Raw genomic sequence first — 20,851 nt, 5'->3', positions numbered from 1 at the left:
ACCTGTGCTGTAAACGTCAGAACGCCTCTGGGGTTGTTCCCCCTGCGATACTAAAGCTTTCGTGACGGGGGTGAGGACCGCTCAGGAGGGCCATGACTTGAGACGAGAAAGAAGAACATTATTTTAGCTGCTAGGATCTGGGCCAAGCTTGACCAATTTAACAACCAGATTAGGGCACAAGACAAAGATGGCTCAAAACAAGTAGGACATCCCCACTAACGGGATGGTCAGCTGTTACTCCGAGGCTCACACTTCAGCAAGCTAGTTGACCCTCTGCATTTTCATAGAAATGATGATCAGCCTGGCCATCTTTCCAGGGAGGACAGGGTACTCCCTCCCCAGCACTCACAGAATCACTGATGTTCTTTTAGAGATTATAAATAAGTGCATAGGGCACTTACTAGAAGCAGAATGCAAAGGCATTTTTCTAAAAAAATTGCTTTGGTCGTTAAGATGGTGTGTAGCTGAAACGCATGGCCTCATCATCAGAACATTCTCCCAGGTATGAAATCCAGCCAGAGGAAGATGCAGGGTTAAATTTGTCCAAAGTGAGGGAGTGACCATGTCCTTGGCTGTAAGTCTGCAGCGAACTCGCCCCAAGGCCTCAGGGAACTGTGAGCTGGCCCGACATGTACAAGGAGACAATGGGACTCTCCAGCACCCAGCCCTGTGTGCTTGGGTGTCGGCAGGGCTTACAGCCTGGTCCCCTGACCAGCGCCAGACCCTGCCCTCCATCTTTCCCCCCAAGGAGTCAGCCTTCCCAGGGCTGGGGTCTGGGGAAGCAGGCACAGCCCCCTCATTCCCCATTAGAGTGGCACCCTGCTCCCCTGTTGTATCCACCTCACTGGTTCCAGGCAAAAGTGAAAGCACATTGGAATGGGAATCTTCCCAGCCTCTTCCTCTTGGAAGAAAGAGTTCAGAAACAAACCAAGGCAGAGGAAGATGCAAACTCCAACCGAGCTAAGCATGTGTCGCTTTGCTTTCTCTGAAACCATCCTCCGTGTCTCAAGATGGTTAAAAGAAACAAATCCAAAGAAGTCCAATAAATGTCTTTGGTTAAGCAGAATGCATGTATAAAATTTAGGGACTTCCCTAGTAGCCCAGTGGTTAAGACTCCAAGCTTCCACTGCAGGGGGCGCAGGTTCAATCCCTGGTCGGGGAACCAAGATCCCGCATGACGCGTGGCACAGCCAATAAATAAATAAATAAAAATATAAGAGTTGGTAGTACAGGAACAGAGCGCCATCCCGCCCACGGTGCTCATGCAGCCTGCAGATGGCGCTTGGCGTTCAGGGATCACCCCACGCACCCCTCTGTTCATCTCCCCATGACCTTCCCATTCACGCCAGTTTCCCCAGCTCCAGACCTCTGGGCTCTGGGTCTGAATTTGGTTCCCCGGATCTACACTGTCTGGCTCTTTGCCATCGGATCCCAAATACCCTTCGACGACACCCCAGAATGCAAATGCTGACACTGAGCCTCTGTCCACTCAGGAGACTGGTACATAGTTGAAAATGTTTAAAGAAACAGAAGTTATAGGATGTGAAAAAAGCACTGCGCTCACTGCCAGTTAAGAGGTAGAAAGCCAAAGGGACCCCCCAAATGCTCACGTTGACAAGATAAAGCACAAAGCCTCAAAGTCATAATGACTTTCTTAATCGTGGAGAAATTCACATACCATCAAATCCACCACACAGACCAGTGAAAAGTATACGGCTCAGGCATTCGGTACCTTCACAATGGAATGCAACCATCACCTGTGTCTAGTTCCAGAATGCTTTCATCACCTAAAAGAAAACCCTGCACCCATCTGCCACTCACGCGCCATTTTCTCGTCCCACCCGCCCTTGGCAGCCACCAACTTGCTTTCTCTACGGATCTGAAGATTCTGGATATTTTCCATAGATGGAATCATACAGTATGCGGCCTTTTGTGTCGGGCTTTTCTCACTGAGCATCAGTTTTCAAAGCTCATCCACACTGTAGCCTGTGTCAGTGGTTCATCCCTTTTCATGGCTGAGTACTATTCCACTGCACAGGGCCATGCCACGTTTCTTTATCCATCTGTCAACGGACATTTGTGTTGCTTCCACTTTAGGGATATTTTAACTAAGTGCTGCAGTGAACACTGATACAGAGGTTTTTGTTTGAACACCTGCTTTCACTTCTGGGCAGACACCTAGGAGTGGAGTGGATATGGAAATTCTACGTTTAACTAACTGAGGAAGTATCAGACTATTTTCCACAGCGGCTGCCGCATTTTACCTTCGCACCAGCAACAGGACACTCTCCGTTGAAATCATCATTTTTAAAACCCATCAGAAAGCTGAGGATGCAAGGAAACTGACACGAACCCGAGTCCAGGCTGTGGTGACGCCTCCTCCCAAGATGAGACCCTTGGGTGCTTTCATCCCCGATGGAGAGAATGGGAAAAAGTGGGGGGAACCAGCTGAAATGGAAAGCTGCGTTTAACGGCTTCATGGGGGCCGGTGGGCACAGAAGATCAGGAACTCGAGACGGTACAGGCAGACAGCAGTCTGCACCCAACCCTTCGACGTATCCCTACCAGTCTTCACCGGCCCACTGAGTGGTCTTACGCCATGGCTAGGGTGGGGCGGGAAAAGGACAGGCACCCCCCGACCAGGCACTCTGAGCTTTGGCCACGGGCAGTCGCACCTGTCCCTGCCCCCCGGCCAGGATGGGAACACGGGTCCAGCAAATCCAGGGCGGGAGAGAGAACAAGAAGCTTTCCTCAAAGACCCAACAAGCCAGCAGCCAGGCTGCAAAGCAGAGCGAAATCCTGTGACCCTCACCAGGGCTCAGATCCCAAGCTCTGTGAAAGAGGAAGTGTGGACCCCACAGCAAAGCCCGTGAAGCCAGAGGGAACTGAACCTAATTAAAGCTACGGCAGGTAACATCTATACGGACAGAGTGGCTCGCGCCAGAGGCCGGGTAAACAAGGGGGTGTGATGTTTTCCAGGGGTAAATATCATGCAATTCAGTGTGGGCTATTCTTTAACACTCAATGTCCATCATTAAAGATATATATGTATAAACACACATATATACGTAGATATGTATATATAAACTATGTATACACATAGCTATACATACATTAGATGTCAAGTAGCATATGATGTGCAGTTGTTAAAATGACCAGACGTACAGAAAGACAAACACCATATAATATCACTTATATGTGAAATCTGAAATATAACACAAATGAGCCTATCAGGAACAGGCTCACAGACACAGAGAACAGACTTGGGGTTGCCAAGGGGGAGGGGAGATGGGGGGGATGGAGTTGGAGTTTGGGGTTTGCAGATGAAAACTAGTATGTATAGAATGGATAAACAACAAGGCCCTACTGCAGAGCACAGGGAGCTATATTCCACATCCTGTAATAAACCATCATGAAACTGAAGAAAATGATAAGGCATAGCCCCTAAAACGTCCATACTGATGATAAATATGTCAAAGGATCCATAAAAGAATTTAAGCACGTTCATTGTCTTCCACATGTAGTACCTTTTGGATAAACGGTATCTACAGGCTTTGTCAATCAATTAATAGGATTACTAGGCAGTAATTCAAACTGCCTTCAGCTGAAAAGCAGTTTTGACATAAATATATAAGTAGATCCAGTCTTCGGGGTACAAAGTTCACAAAGAACCCCCCGGGCTGAACGGAAGATGTGCCTGCAGGAAAAGGTTATCTTCGGGTCCACTATTTAGGGGAGCATTCTTTGTCCTGAGAGGAAACAGTGAAAATCTAGATAATACAGGACGCTTCGTGATAATAACGGTCTCTGGGTTAAAGGTTAGTTTGAAAATAACTCTGGGTATCACAGCTGAAGGCATCTTTCCCCACATACAGCTTTGTTCTTTGTGCTCCATTCCACTGGGGTGTCCTCACTGAAAAGCGTCTCGTACAAAGCAGACACGCTATCGGCAACGATCCTCAGACGTGGAATCTGCATGAGTTTCAAGCTCATTATTACTTGCTGACCGATAGCGGTAGCAAGAATAAACCCAGAAGGTCCATGGTCAAGCAGCAACGTGATGATACTTCACAGAATATAATTCTACATAATTAAATAGCTAATAACTGCAGCTCCTTATTTATTAAAACAGTACTATCATCATAGAGTAGCTGTATGCATTGGCTAAATACCCAGAGACGTGCACATACTAACTAGAGGGGCATGCAGGGTGATGGTCTCATTCATAAACAACCAGAGAATTTTTTAAGTTAAAAAAATGAAGATACGATGATTTAGCTATACCACTCCTGGGCATATACCCAGAGGAAAACTGTAATCTGAAAAGATACATGCACCCCAGTGTTCACCACAGCACTCTTTACAATAGCCAATACATGGAAGCAACCTAAATGTCCATCGACAGCGGAATGGATAAAGAAGATGTGATACATATATATATATATATATATACAATGGAATACTGCTCAGCCATAAAAAAGAATAAATAATGCCATTTGCAGCATCACGGATGGACCTAGAGATGATCATACTAAGTGAAGTTAAGTCAGAGAAAGACAAACATCACATGACATCACTTATATGTGGAATCGAAAAAATGATGCACACAAACTTATTTTCAGAACCGCAACAGACTCACAGACATAGAAAACAAACTCACGGTTACCAAAGGGGAAAGCGGGGGAGGGATAAATTAGGAGTTTGGGATGAACATATACACACTAGTATATGTAAAATAGCTAAACAACAAGGACCTACTATATAGCACAGGGAGCTATACTCAATATTTTGTAATAACCTAGAAGGGAAAAGAATCTGAAAAAGAACAGATGCATATACGTATAACTGAATCACTTTGCTATACACCTGAAAATAACACAGTGTTGTAAATCAACGATCCTCCAATTTAAAAAAGGAAGGTATGATAAACTTGAGGCTGGTTACCTCAAGACGTATCTGCTGCGAGATTCTTGAAAGAGTATTTCTATAGATGGTTTGTGTGCACTGTGGAAGGCACATGGTAATCCCTGGCACCATCAAGAACTCACTAGGAACAGAGCACACCACCCCATCCTTTACAATCAAGCCACCAGACCTCCAACTCCTGATAATATCAGCCACAGAATGAACCGTAATTCTAGCCCAGGATCCAAAAATCTCACGTGACAGTACCTATGACTTGTAGCTGGATAAACAGATGGTCCAAAGGAGTGCTGATTTGCCAAAGAGTTGTAGAAAATGCGAAAGGTTTTTGAGAATATGCTCTACAACTTGGCTCTGTTCAATAATTTATACCAATGACGTGTATGGATGAACTACAAGAATATTTATCCAGCACGTGGGGGAGAGTTTGTGCTTTGGAAGAGAATAAAGTCTCAGAAAGACCTTGGTAAATGGAACACAAGAGGAAGATCAGCGAAATTAAATTCAATGGCAAGACCCATAGCCCACTTATTTAAGAACCATAATCCCTGGCACCAGGACGCTGACATTAAGATGTGGAGTGATTGCCACTCCTGCGAGGGAGATTTGAATGGACGAGAAATTAAGCATTAGGCAGGTAAGCCATGGAGTGACTTAAAGCCATGAAGGCTAAAGTTCATACTGCTTGGTACCCATTCATATGGAGATGTTTTGGTGAGCAGGAAGAGAATTTACACTGGACACTTCACACATTAGACCACAGTGGGAATAATATTTTTCAGTTCACATGGCTGCTAATAAGTACGGGGGACAACCTGGCTATGAGGTGAGAGCAAACAGGATGCCCAGGGGTGCAAAGACCATGTTGTGTATGTGATGTCTCCAGAATCGGGAACACTTCACCCAGGGCGCGAAAGGCACTTGCCTTTCAATTTATTTGAGTGGCTTGTCTGCAAAAGAGAGAAAGAATTTAGTGGCTGTCTCAGAGGCGAGAGCTAGGACTTTGTCCAAAATAAGGACCACGACCTTTTAACAGCTGCCAGACCACAAAATGATCAGCCTGTCAGATCGCATCTATCGGAGATGCACAAAACCCCATCTGTTGGGGATACTGCAGAGGGATTACTTCAACAAGAAGCAGGGAATTTGAACAAAGTGACTAGTATAATCCTTCCCAGCCAGGAGACTCCATCAGTCCATAAGCAAACTCAACATCTAAAGATATACTGAAGCAGAAAGACAAAAATAAACGCATACGCCATAGGAAAGAAACCCAACCAGACCAGTGTTCTCCAAGGCACCTATTCACAGGACGCCTCTTTCTTTGCCTACTAGATGGTGGATGGGGTCTGTTGATGAAATAAACTTGACAGGAAGATGATAATTAACAAATAATTTGGCAACATAATTTCATTACGGGTCATCTGAAAGTTTTGAAACATCCGTAAAAGCAGTTTGCATCTCACTAATTAGTCCCATTTATAACCCTTGCTAAACCTTCTCTTGCAAAGCTTCACCGGAAAATCATTATAATCAATGGAAATTACCCAGCAACAACAGTTTTTAAAAACAAGTACATGGAAATTGTATTGAGAGAATATCCAACAGAAGCGGGTAGCTCCCGTGAACTTCCCAACTCGGTTTGTTTCAAGGTTAAAGCAACAGGCGTTCTCACGATCTTCAAGGCACCATCTCCGGGTCAGGGATGTGAGCAAAGGGTCCAGGAGATGGAAACTCCATTCATTTACCTTCTGTCTGTAAGAGGGAAGAACAAATCTAACTCCATGTTGGATTTGTTTCTTCTACTTTAATCTCTGTAATTCTACTGCTTTTGCTACAAGTTCATCACTAAAAGGATGTTGCCTATACCTTAAATTATACCTAATGGCCCATCTCTGGGCCCCCCTGCCTTCCAGGTAATGAGCATGAAGCTAAAATACCTTTGCTTAGCTCACAGGAAACATCCCGACCAGGCCCACCTGTCTATGGCTGCAGGAAGGAAGAAATGAACACATCCCCTTTGCAGTCTGGCCAGAACCAGGAGATATATGCAACAACTAATACCCTTTTTTACTCTACCTCCTCACTGCCCCCTCTTTGTTCTATAAAAGAAACCAGCACCCAAACCCGAGTGAGATGGTTCTTTGGGACACGAGTCCACCATCTTCTCGGTCTGCTGGCTTTCTGAATAAAGTGGCTATTCCTTGTCCCAACAACTTGTCTCTCGATTCACTGGTCTGTCGTGTGGCGAGCAGTAGGACCTTGAACTCGGTAACACATTCATGGTTTCTGCACCAGCGGGAATTTAGTTCCCATATTCGCAGAAGGAGCTTCTCACTGGAAAAAGGAACTCCCAACCAAGTCTTGATATCCCTTCTCAAGTATCTCTTAACCGTCCAGTTTCGCTCCGCTGCCAAGGCTTGGCCAACAGCACTGCCTGTGCAGGTCACGTGATGAAGATATGCCTACATGTACATTCTCTTGGGGTGACCACTGAATGGTTTCTCCCTTGCATCTCAACAACAAGAATGTAAGAAGAACTTGGTAGGCGGACGTCCTACGGCTGACAACACTGAATCTCACCCGAGGCCTGTGATCTTGGGAAACAAGAGACAGCTAAGAAATACCCACACCACCTGTGTTTTGGACAAGGGCTGACTACAATGACCTCCTTTCCCTGTAAGGCTTCGTGGACGCCTCCCATGCCTGCCTACAGCCAGGCCAGACACAGAACTGCAGAATTCCCATCCTTTGTCTCATGGCTGATTCACTGAACGGTTTGTCCCCACTGATCAACTGAAACACGATGTTTGTGAACCAAACTTGGGTTCAGCTTCTCTCCTTCCTCCAAGTCCCACCCTCAGCCTGAGCCTGCAGGCAGCCCCTCCTGAGGACAGGCTGGCCTCCAGGTAAACCATTCTCTGATCTACTGTCCAATCAGGCCACCCTTTCATCCACTTCACCACACCTGGTTCTTTCCAGCCTGGCTCACTTCTCTCTGTTAAAAAAAAAAAAAAAAACATATATATATATGTTTTTTGCTTAACCTTTGAAACTCTTGCAGACCGTATGGTCAGTGTGTTTTCCATCTTGCAATAATCTGTCTCGCCCTTTGCAATAAACCTGTTGAGTAAAAGTCGCTCATTACTGAGACTGGATCTGTTTTTCTAATGCCGACCAGGCTGGCTGCGGCAGACGCTTGGACCAGCAGAGTTGGAGCCCTTGTCAAGTTTGAATTTTACACAAAATCAACCTCCCTTTCCCGCGACATATCATACAGACTACAGAATCACAGCCTTTGGTGTAGCGTCCTGGCTGTTTAGCATCTACAGAAAGCCAGATGCCACTTCTCATTTTGATGAAAATCAGTGCAGGTGTGTGCCTGCCCCGCCTCGCGAGATGCTGCTTACATACCTGTCAGGTTGTAGGTCAGATCAGCTAGGACTCAGTTACTCTGGCAGAGAGCTCTCATGGGCTTGAAGGAACAATACAGTCTAATATTTCTGCTCTACATGTCAGCACCACACTAGCAACTCCGCCTCCTATTCAGGGCTACTGAGCATGGCCTTGCGGGTCTACGGAGGCCCTGTGTCGGGGAGCAAACCTGGCCACCCCCAAATATCTCTCTGGCAGGCGGACTATATCTCCAGCTGAAAACAATCCCAGACCAAAAGACCCGGGAAGAAACTTTGATCTTCTCCCTAACTGCCTAAGAAAACTTATGTAGAAGGCCTGTTCCAGGAACAGGGCATCACCACACATGTCAGCAAAGACTGTGGACCAGGCGGGCTGGGAGAAACTCGGCAGGGCCTGGTGATCAGAGTCCTCCCTGTGTCCCATTATCTCTGCCTGGCCCGGCAAACATTTATTTACCAAACTTTTGTGTTTCTGCCTCCGTATGAATTGCCTTCCTCCCCTGTGAAGTCCCAAAGCACTGCCCTCAACAACTTCTTTTGTCTTTAAGTAAAGGTTGTATTTGAGGTGAGGGTTTGGGCCATTTTAGTGACTCAGTTTTCCTGGGTCTCTCCCATGGATACGTGTTATTCAACTTTTGTGTGATTTTTCCCTGTTCAGCTGTCTCATGTCCATTCAGTTCTTAGACCAGCCTGAAGAACCTACAAGGGTAGAGAAATATTTCTTTATCCCCAACAGCTGCCAATCCCCTTCCCCTCCAGAGAATAAGAACAGACAATGTATGGCTGTGATGGCAAAATGAAGACATGATATGAGCCAGCCTGGGTCCAACCCGGCGAGCACTTCTCATAGTCTTGTGAGCTTGTCTTCAAAAGGATCCAGCAGTGATAGAACACATCTGCAGAAGGCACTGCATGTGGGTGAAGTTACAGCACGAGGCCCCTCACCGGTAACTACAGAGGAGAACTTACAGCAAAATCACACAGAGACAATGTAGAAAACGACCACTCAAATTCCAACACGAAGCTGCCTACGACATTTATTTATGGGCTCTTCAGGGAGGCTGAATGTTGAAAGGATTTTTTTTAATAAAATAAAATTACTGTCTTTCTAGGAAACTCCCATGATGAAAAGAAAATACCGATCCACAGGAAATACACAGAAACAACTGTCTGCTACACGACATGGAATTTTCCAGCATTCATTTTCCATCTCCCGATGGCCTTGTGGAATCACAGGTGGGTCCACAATGCCGGCTCAAGTCACCTGTATCTGCCAGGTGGTCTCTACAGGTATCTCCTTGGATTTACCCTAGGTATGGAGGTCTGTGTCACAGGAGGTTCCTTGGGCCCTAAAAGACCAATATGGAAGATGCCTAATGCGCATCTATAAAGAGCTGATATTTCCATAAAGATTTTTTAAAATGAGGTACAAAAAATTGAAATAAAATGACCTTTGATTGAAGTTCTGCCAAGATTCTGAAAAAAATAAAAATATTTTCTGTAGAAATCAAACTAAAAATCTAGCCTCAAAGTATCCAAATCGATACATTTTCAAGAAAAACGAGAAACTCAATAGTTTTGAAAGTTCACAAAACACACAAGCAAACAAGTACTGTGAATAAAAACCAACCAAAACACAGAGCAAGTGAAACAGGCCCTCATAAATTACACAGAGTGTAATTATCAAAGACCCTAAAATAAGTATGGTTTATACATAAAGAAACAAAAGATAAGCTTGGAAATGCAATCAGTAAAGAGATTTAAAAAGAAAAATATTTTCTATGTTTTAAAAATACGGTCATATACATTGTATTTGTACAACATGACAAAGATACGAATAAAATTTTTTTTTTTTTTTTTTTTTTTTTTTTTGCGGTACGCAGGCCTCTCACTGTTGTGGCCTCTCCCGTTGTGGAGCACAGGCTCCGGACGCGCAGGCTCAGCGGTCATGGCTCACGGGCCCAGCCGCTCCGTGGCATGTGGGATCCTCCCGGACCGGGGCACGAACCCGTGGCCCCTGCATCGGCAGGCGAACTCTCAACCACTGCGCCACCAGGGAAGCCCCACGACTAAAATTTTTTAATATTTTTTTAAAAACTGGAATAAACAATTACTAGGAAAGCTGTAATTACTGGAGTTACTGGAAATAACAACAAAATGTTAATAAAAGATTATTTCTGGATGATTATTTTGGAAGATGAGGAGAAGACTTCCACCTACTTCCATATTACAAACTCAAACCAATGATATAATGGATGACTTCAACTTCTGTTCTGTGTCCCCATTTATTTCTTAAATACAAACTATGCTTTGAAGCATTAAGATCTAGTCAAAATTATCAAATTGTATAAAGTCCACGAGAAAACAGCTCTGGAATTGGTAATTAGGAGGTTGCTGAGTCCCAAGACTGGTGTTTCAGTGAACAAATGGAAGAAATCAGACTGCAGAGTTGGAGAAACAACATGCTGTCAGAAAGCGGAAGCACCATCTATAGGTCAGTCACACAGAACCCTACTGCTAACACGCCATCCCCACGCCTGACTGCCGGTCTCTAAGGCCAACCTGAACAGCCTCCTGGGCTCACTTCTGAGTTTCCGTGATTGGGATCCTGTCTCCATACCTGACACAAAGGAACTGGACCCCAAGCCCTGAGCTTCCTACACCCATTCTGTGTGCGGTCCTCTTGGTACTCATCCACAGTCCACAAGCATCCTCTTTGGTGATGCAGGATTATAGAGAGGTCCTCTACACCATAAGGTCCAAAAGAGCTGAAGTCAACCAACAATCTACATGACAATCCTTAGAGCTAACATGATGGGGGTTGCGGGGGGGTGGGGGGGGATGGGCAGGAGTAGGAAGAAAAAAGCCAAGTGAGGCACCGAAATAGTAAGCAGTTGGCCTGGGAGAGCGGTGGTGTCTAGTTCCCTCCTGAGGGCAGAGATGGACATCATTCTTACACATAGAAAAGAAGCAGTAACGAGGCTGCACACTTAGAAACCACTTTAAATGGTACCACCTCCAATAACAACGGAGATACATAGACACTGAGATAGCAAGCCTTGCATTTAATGCTGATTACAAGTATATCGTGCAAACTCATTGCAACACAGTAATTGTCAGCAAGAAAATCGTTAGGTTCCGTACAATGCCTCATCACATGATCGAAAGGGAAGAAGCATGGCTCCTGTGTATGTAAATACGTAAACATTTGGGTGATCTCAGAGGGATTATCTCCAGGTGCATGAGTTATCTACTTAAAACAACGAACTCCAGGGACTTCCCTGGCGGTCCAGTGGTTAAGGCTTCGCCTTCCAATGCCGGGGGTGCGGGTTCCATCCCTGTTCGGGGAGCTAAGATCCCACATGCCTTGTGGCCAAAAAACCAAAATGTAAAACAGAAGCAATATTGTAACAAATTCAGTAAAGACTTTAAAAATGGTCCACGTCAAAAAAAAACTTTAAAAAAAAAACCAAACTAACTCCAATGTCAAGAAGATCCCCGGAATCAAACGTCAGCATTATATAACACCCCCTCTATACACGGCAAACTCTCAGTGGATCAAGTCAAAGAGATGCTAGCCTATCTTGAGACATAGTTCTTTCCCAAGTATTTATAACCACATCCCCGTCTCAATTCAAATCTTCCTCTAAAGCCACAGTTTTATGTGCGTACCCCTATTATGATCACAGCCTACCCTGCATTTCTTAACTTTTGCCCTGTAAGTAATTTATTATATACACTGATGTCTGCTGACTGTCCAAGGATGGGGACCAAGAGTCAAGAACCCACAGACAACGACGTACGTGATGGATCTGCATGGGGGAGGCCCTGGAAGATGGTGCAGGAAAAGGACATCCAGATGTTTGGATTCAATCCCAGCCTGGATTTCAGACTTGGGAGAGGTGCCTTCTCCCCATTTGGAGCAGGGCAGGGATGCTCCAGCCCTGAGACTGAAAAAAAAAAAAAAAAAAAAAAGAGAGAGGGAGTGCCATGTGGGTCTAGGAGCCTTCTCCCTGAACCCCACCAGGAGAGATCTTGATTGATGGCCACTGGGAATCTCAGCAAATGATGATGGGGACCCCAAGAGCATGCCACAGACATACTCACACTATGGGATTCAAGAAACAGTGGTTGCAAAGAGAAAGAAAGTCGTTTGCACAGAGTACAACTGTCTCCAAGGAGATAAGGTCCACAAACCCAAGCCAGAGAAATGTGGGTATGACAGGCAGAATTTTAAGAACACCAGCAATATTCTTGCCCCCCTGTTATACACACCTTGTATAATCCCTTCTCCTTGAGGGGGGCGGGGGCAGGACCTGTGAATAGGATGGGTGTCATTCCTGTAATCAGGGCACTGATCGGTTGACTCAGAGTTCATTCAACAGAGAGATAACCTTGGGTGGGTGTGACCTAATCAGGTGAGCCCTTAAAAGGTACGGAGCCCAGAAGTCTCTCCGAAGTCACGAGAGGTGTGCCCAGCTGGTATCAAAGGAGAAGCAAATAGCTATGATGAGAACCGCCTGCAGGGGCCATGTACCCAGGAGCGGTGGGTGACCTCTAGGAGCTGAAGGTTGCCCGACACTGACAGCCAGAAAGGAGACGGGGAACTCAGACCCCAACTGCAAGAAACTGAATTCTTCCAGCACCCACTGAAGTTGGAAAGGGATCCTGAGCTTCAGAAGAGATGTCAGCCTGGTGACAGGCTAAGTAGAGGGAGCATCTATCCCTGGCCTGGACTCCAGACCCACAGAGGCTGGGAGATAACTTACAGAGCTTCCTTAAAGCCACGGTTTGTTGTGAAACAACAGAAAATGAGTATAGTGGGTATAAATCTTAAACCAAATGCTCTCCCATCCAAAGCTAGAGAGACTTCAGGCTAGGAGATGTGGTATGCAAATGTATTTCCATATCCCACATATGGAAAAAATTCTGCGGTATTCATCACTATATCAAATTCTTTTCTTTTTTTCATACCACCTGCAAATAGGTATTGAGCTGCATCTGTATGCTACATGGTATGAGGGCTCAGCACAGCCCATGGCATCTCATAAAGGCCCAGGATACACTGTCTGGACGGAGCAACCTCAGAGCAGACAGAACAACGGGCATCGTGGCGGGCTGAGTCCCGACCCCCCAAAGATGCCCACGTCCTAATCCTCAGAACTTGTGACTATCTTACCTTAAGTGGCAAAACTTAAGCGGCAAAAGGCACTTTGCAGGTGTGATTAAGTTAAAGCCCCTGACATGGGAAGACGGTCCTGGATTAGCCAGGTGGGCCCAATGTGAGCCCAGTGGGAAGACGGGGAGAAATTGGAAGAAGCTAGTTCTGCTGGCTTGGAAGACAGAGGAAAGCAGCCAGGAGGTTAAGGAATGCAGGCACCTCTAGAAGGTGCAAACGGCAAGGAAACCATTCTGCCCTACAGTCTCCAGAAGGAACTGGCCCTGCCGCCATCTTGGTTTTAGCCCAGGGAAACCCACTTTGGACTTCTCACTTCCAGAACCCTAAGATAATAAATCTATGTTGTGGTGATTTTTTACAAAGTGTGTGGCAATTATTACAGCAGTCACAGAAAGTGAATACAGAAAGGAAGGGAAGAACCTAGGGAAGGGGGACTTCAGGGAGGAAATGAGAAAAGAAAGGAAACGGTTAGCATCCAATTTAATGGCTGGTTTTCCTGCTGTTCTAGAACTGCAGGGGGCCAGGAGACCATTCGTCTCATGCCCTCCACAACCAACTCAACTCCTAGGACAGTGCGGAACTGAGAAAATATTTGCACACATTGATTTGTGGACAGGTCATGACTCTTAACAGATAGGTGTAACCTTGGACGAGCCGTAAGTTATCACATAAATGATTCTTTCTGTTAAGTTACAGAGTAATTCTTCAGTTCTGTGCTACGTTCCTGACCAGTTTATACTCAGGAATGACTTGACGAAACTACCAGAAAGCGTACATGCAAGTTTCTTTGTACATAATGACGCTTTTTCTATCCAAGCTCCAATTTGGAATATAACATTAAAATACTTTGAACTCTAAATTTTCCTCCACCTACCAATATTCCTGCATGCTGTGGTAAACCTTCAATGTTGGGGTTTGGTTATTTCATCATTACGTACAAGACCTTTTTTTTCTGACATCATTTAGAAACATTACAGTGTTTAAAGTGAACATTTATGAATTCAACCAACAGGGAAACCTGTAAATTCAGTCCTTCCCCTGCCTGAAAGTGCTCAGAAGAGAGACTCTCTTGACTGAATTGACAGAACATAAGCAGTATTGTCTGAACCTCCACTTCCCCGTTCTGCCTGAATCCTTCGAGTTTGCCCCTGTCAGGGAACTACTTGAGGACCCTGCCAACAGAGGTCACACATGCATGCAGAAGGGATTTGACAGCAGTGGGCTTATTTTTCCAAATAAACATGCAACTCCCGAGGAATGCAGAAAAGTCAAGCAGCAGCTCTGAAAAATGTGTTTCCTTTACATGAAAATGGATTACAGGAAAAGAAGATGAATTTGCTTGCCCAACGCACACAAATGGATTATCTCCTCTGATAACCACTGCATCTGCACGACAGATCAAATAACAAGTAAATTCACAGCAATGTGTTTCAGCCTAACTGTGGTTAGTTAGCTCTTCAGCTTAGGATTTCTATCTTATTCAACGGAGGGACACCCCTGCCTTTTTTTTTTTAATGCTTTTTGGATCCTTAGAGTTCAATGTTTGTTTGCAATGGAAAAGCAAAGCTTTAATGATTGAGAAATGGGACAAGATCTTGTTATCACGGAGTTAGGATGACACATTTGAAATAGCCGTTCTTACAGATCAAAAATGATGGGGCTTCCCTGGTGGCGCAGTGGTTGAGAATCTGCCTGCTAATGCAGGGGACACGGGGTTCGAGCCCTGGTCCGGGAGGATCCCACATGCCACGGAGCAACTGGGCCCGTGAGCCACAACTACTGAGCCTGCGCGTCTGGAGCCCGTGCTCCGCAGCAAGAGAGGCCGCGATAGTGAGAGGCCCGCGCACCGCGATGAAGAGGGGCCCCCGCTCGCCGCAACTAGAGAAAGCCCTCGCGCAGAAACGAAGACCCAACACAGCAAAAGTAAATTAATTAATTAATAAACGCCTACTCCCAACATCTTCTTTAAAAAAATAAAATAAAAAAGATGGACCATCGGCAATGCCCCACATCTCTAATGGGTGTCACAGCCTAAATTAGCAACCATGAAGTTAAGAGAAGGACTACAGAGGGTCCATCCTCAGCTATAACACATGACCTGTGCGATTCTGGGGAAATTTCCAAAATCCTCAGTGTCAATTTTCTCGTCAAACAGGAGGGCTAAGAATACTGCGTTCTACAGAGAGGCTGAGAGCCAACGAGGGCTGCAAGGGCAAAATGGCGGATGCATCTCATACGATACATCAATGATCTCTAGACACCACTTCCACTGAGGAAATCTTTACAATCTATTAACCCACTTGGACAAAGACAGACAGAGAGCAGACAAGAGCAGAATGAGGAAACCCCACAGGTTTTTGGACAGTGGCAACTCCATGTTGGAAGAGGCATCCAGAAGAGGTGGCAACCTGAGTGTGTGTCAAGGAAGACGGGATGTGAGATGGGGTGAGCCACCCTGCCCCCCCCCCCCAGAGCCACGGGCCTCCTCACGTGTGGGTCCCAATTCTCTGCAAGACAGGATTCCTCTCTGCGGTACGTGGATGGCCTCAGACCACAGATATTGACACCCGGAGAGCACGGATATGACAGCCAGCCATCCAACAAGCTGCACCTACCATTAAGCAGCGGAACGGGCTCAGTGTGGCACAGCCTCCCTTTTGACTATGAACAGAAGCTAAGAACCACGACACGTCTGAAGGGGATCTCTAACAGAAAGGACTAGGACAAAAGGACCAAAAAAAAAACCACACAAAAAAAACCCAACCATCGACCAACTAACCAATCAACCAAGGATGCTTTGTGAAAAGTACATCTAGAAAACAAGTGAGAACTTTGGGGAAACGCATCGTATGTCAGACGACTCGGCAGAATGCTGGGAAGATGGGGTTGAGGACAGGTCAAAGGAAGATGGAGCAAAGAGGCCAAGTGATTGACCACAGGGGAGAAAAGATAGGAAAATGGGGATATCAATAAGCAGGGGTCCAGTATTCAGCCAGTGGATATTCCAGACGAGGGGAGAAAGACAAAGCATGTAGGGGATCAATTACCCAGGATGCAAACGAGACATCGATTCAGAAGCAAAGGACATGCATCTCCACATTGAACAGATGTCCAAATGGTAAGTGAAAACAGACCGTTTCATGGAACCTTTGGACACTGAGGACAAACAAAACATCCCAAGCACGTGATGGGTGGCTGGGGGAGGATAAATGGGTTTCACCTAAAAAAACAAAAATAAGACCCAGGATGGCTTTGGTCTTTGAATAGCCACAGCAAAGCAATGGCTGCAAGAACCAGAGGGGAAATCATTTCCGAGCTAGAGTTTTCAACCAGCCAAACCACGGGGGCCAGAGCTGCACTGGCCCAGGAACAGAGCCCATCGCGGGCCAAGTATTTGCCGTTCAGGCGGACAGTCTCTGCTTCCACAGAACCTGCGACCCAGGGTGGGGAGATGGGGAGAGAGCCTTCATGCCCAGACGACCACATTTCTGGTTGTCGCTCTCTCATGAACAAGATCCCCAGAGAAGAACAATGAACAGGACGCAGACATCCTATTGAGCTTGAGGGAACAGCGAAGCACGATTACCAACACCTGCAACAATTCAATCCCTGGTCCTCCCCTTTCTCACCGTCAAAAGAGGACAGTGGTAGCTGAGCAGTCAAAATCACGCTCCACTTGTAACGCAGTGCACCTGGATGAAAGCTACAAAGCTACCTCTGAAATCCTGACACCCACCCCTCGTTACTGTGTTCACCTGGAGGACCACAGAGTTCCCAAGACTCTATGTTATGGGAAAAATGGTCCAAAATCTGGTATTTCTTCTCCGATTATCTGTGCAATCTGGGCACCAGACATGACCAAGCCCAGCAGCGTTACCTGCAGCAACATGGAACAAAGGCTGTGCTGGAGAAGAATCCAGAGTGGAAAACAAGGCGGGGGCCACAAAGTAATTAAAAGGAAATATGTGATTATGAACCATGATCTAAGAACAGAGAAGGGTATCTAAGCAACTGGCTAAGAAGGAGAGGGATGGCAAGGCGGAGGGCGCCGTCAACATCCTAATTAAAAAACGTCAAGCGATGAATGAGGAAACCATGATAAATTCATAGCCACGTGAAAAATGTCCAGCCTCCTTAGGGATCAAGAATTAAAAGGAAAACAGAGGGAAAATGCTGTTTGTAATCTATCAATGTGGCAAACACAACGACAGGATGAGGCTGAAACTTGGAAAACGGGGACTCGTGCTTGTGGGTTATGTTATCGCACATATGCTCCCTGGATGCTTGGGAGCGTATGTGAGGATGAATACAGTCTCAACAGTTTTACACTCTCTGAATTGGTGTTTGCGTTTCTAGCAATTTCGTTTTCTGTGAAGATATCAAGAGACCCACACAACGCACGTGTCCTTTATCAATATATTCCTACCAACCTTAGTTAGAAATTTGTGAAGCCAGGAGAGTTGGGGAAAGGTTCAATAAATTACGTAATAAGACATTATGACGCCCTTAAAATTCTTGATTTTCGAAGACTATTATTTTGTCGTGAAGAAAAACTTCAGGGTATAAGCTTAGGGTGGAAAAGGCAAAATCTGACAGGAACTAAAGGCAGCAAGATCGCAAATAAAAGAAGTTCATATTTATATATGGATATGTATGTTTTCTGTGTCTGTGTGTATAGACGTGCATACACAACTGAAAAGAAAGATGACAGAACTTTGTCATTAGTTCTAGGGGAGGAGGACTAACGGTATTTACACGATGCTTTATACCTTCTTGTATATATGTATTGAATGTTCTACCTATCTTTGCAATCAGGAAAGAAAAAGAGCCTGCAAAGTACAATTTTATCATACTGTCTTTCTGACGCAGGAGACATTGTCATAGTAAATGCCCCGAACTCCTCAAATATGATAATTTGTACAAATGGGAATAAAAAAGAAAATGACCCTGGGCTCCCAGTTGGCCTGAAAGACCCTAACTGAGAAAACTTCAATTTGTTAAAGAATGATGTTCTGCCAAATACTGTGCGTCTGGCCCTTGTCACAGAATCAAAAAAAAAAAAAAAAAAGATTCCCTTTTTAAGCCCTTATTCCTTTAGCACAAGCACCTAATAAATGGGTAATAAATACTTGCTGCAGAGAACTGAATTAACGCAGATTTCTAATCTCTACAGTTTTCCCCTCGTGAAAGAAAGCTCTGACTATTATAGCGCAGAACTTGAAGACACAACAGCAAACATACCCTAGGTCTAAAACCTTGGGTTTGCCGCACCTTCAGAACCCTCATCAATGGTAAAGCTCCATTTCTTTATCCCAGCCTCTTTTTTGGTAGGTTTAGCTGGAAAAAGGAAAATGACCCCTACGGTATCTGCTGAAAAGAGAGACATAAAAGGCAGAGTGATTATTTCAAATTGAGAGCCCTGTGGATTTGCAAGGAGGAAATAAACACCATGATGACAGTGGGCATGACTTCAGGGGTCCGTCCTGGCCAGGGACACGGCCAGCCCACAGCCTGAGGAGGGCTCGGATTCCCCATCTCAAAGGTCTTGTCTGTTCTCACATTATAGCGTCGGCGGATCAATGTCCATGAAACCCACAATGGGACGGAAAGCATCTAAATCAGTGTTCCAAGACAAATGCACCAAACCTCCAGGGCGGTGCCCCAAAGCAGTGTGGGAGCGCCCCCCCAAAATACACACAAACAATAAAATACTACTCATGGGATCCCCCCAATACACACAAGCCACAAAGAGCCAGCCATTCGGGGGACCCCCCAAATACACACAAACCACAAAGAGCCAGCCATTCGGGGGACCCCCCCAAATACACACAAACCACAAAGAGCCAGGCATTCGGGGGACCCCCCCCAAATACACACAAACCACAAAGAGCCAGCCTCTCGGGGGACCCCCCCAAATACACACAAACCACAAAGAGCCAGCCTCTCGGGGGACCCCCCCCAGATACACACAAAGAACCAGCCAGTCATGGGTAGATCATTACTGAGAAGCATGCAGTGGTAACAGGAGTATGGATATGATAAGAGGACATCCATCCTTCCAGAGAACAGCCAGAAAGGAGACAGGATGTCAAGTGAAATTGTTCCTACAGGGAAAGAACCTGATGGCTTTTCTGTGTAGTGATCACAGTGACACATTTAACTCTAACTCTGCAAAAGAAAAGAAAAGAAACGAAAAAGAAAAACAATCTGGGTGTGCATGAGAGAGAGAGAAAGAGAGAGGCTAAGAAAAAACACAAAGTGGGTTTGGGTTTTCATCTTGAGAACATTCTTAAAGGAGTATCTTCGCCGTTGACTCATCATTTCACCGCAAACATGCCTCTTGGAGAACATTCTCAACACGGAATCCACAAGGGTGCCAAAGCAGAAACGACTATGTATAAACACAAGTCTGTGTGTGTGTGTCTGAGACCACTATACGGTTTTTATGTATGGCTTCATTCAAACTGTAGGAGGCAAAGCAAACTACATGTCGAATGACAGCTTCCACGGTGGGGCGGCTTGGGGGGGATGAGGGGAAAAGGGGCAAAATGGTTGGAAAATGAGAGTCCAAGAGGGGCTGTGCTGTGGGCGAGTGTGTGTGATGGGCAGTACGATTACTTGGACTTGAGTTTGTGGGGGGTGTGAACCCAGGGAAGCTCCCACTACCGGATTCAGAGCTGGGGAAAGGTGTGAACCACGGCACTAGGCATCCACTTTGTTGTAGGAGGCTCATTCTCGTCACTAAAGAAACACCCCAAATGCATCATGTCTCCTCCCTCTGTCCCTCACCCATCCTTCCCCACTTGACCCAACAAATGCCCAAAGACCACAGAGGAAGCTGGAAACTCACTTCATTGCTTTTAGGATGCAGCCTGGTCCCATCCCACTCCTTCTGCCTCTCGAAATAGAACTGTCACGAGACTAATTACACTAATAAGGCTGGGAAAGCTGCAGCCTTCATTTTTTACATCACAGACGTTTGTAAGGTGATTCAAGATTTCAGAATCTAAGGTTACTGTGTATAATTTCAAAGTTTCCTACAAGCCCGATACAAAATTTTCTGAAGGGAATTACATCTTAGCTACTGCATGCTTTCTAATATTATGAAAGAGTTACAGCAAAAAAATAGTACTTAAGTGATACTTTCAAATTATTGAGAAGGAGACTAGAGAATGGGGACTAAACCAATTCTTCACATTCCTAATGAAGATGACTTGCAATAATATCTGAAATAAACTAAAGATAAGTCGTTTTTTTAAAATCATGGAACGTTACGAAGTTCTCTAACGCTTCACATGTGTGGTTTCTGAACAGGAAACCAAAATTACTTTTA

This window comes from Phocoena phocoena, chromosome X, assembly GCF_963924675.1.
Source record: "Phocoena phocoena chromosome X, mPhoPho1.1, whole genome shotgun sequence".
In the NCBI taxonomy this organism is placed as follows: Eukaryota; Metazoa; Chordata; class Mammalia; order Artiodactyla; family Phocoenidae; genus Phocoena; species Phocoena phocoena.
The sequence above is the reverse complement of the archived record's forward strand: the minus strand, read 5'-3'. Positions refer to the sequence as shown.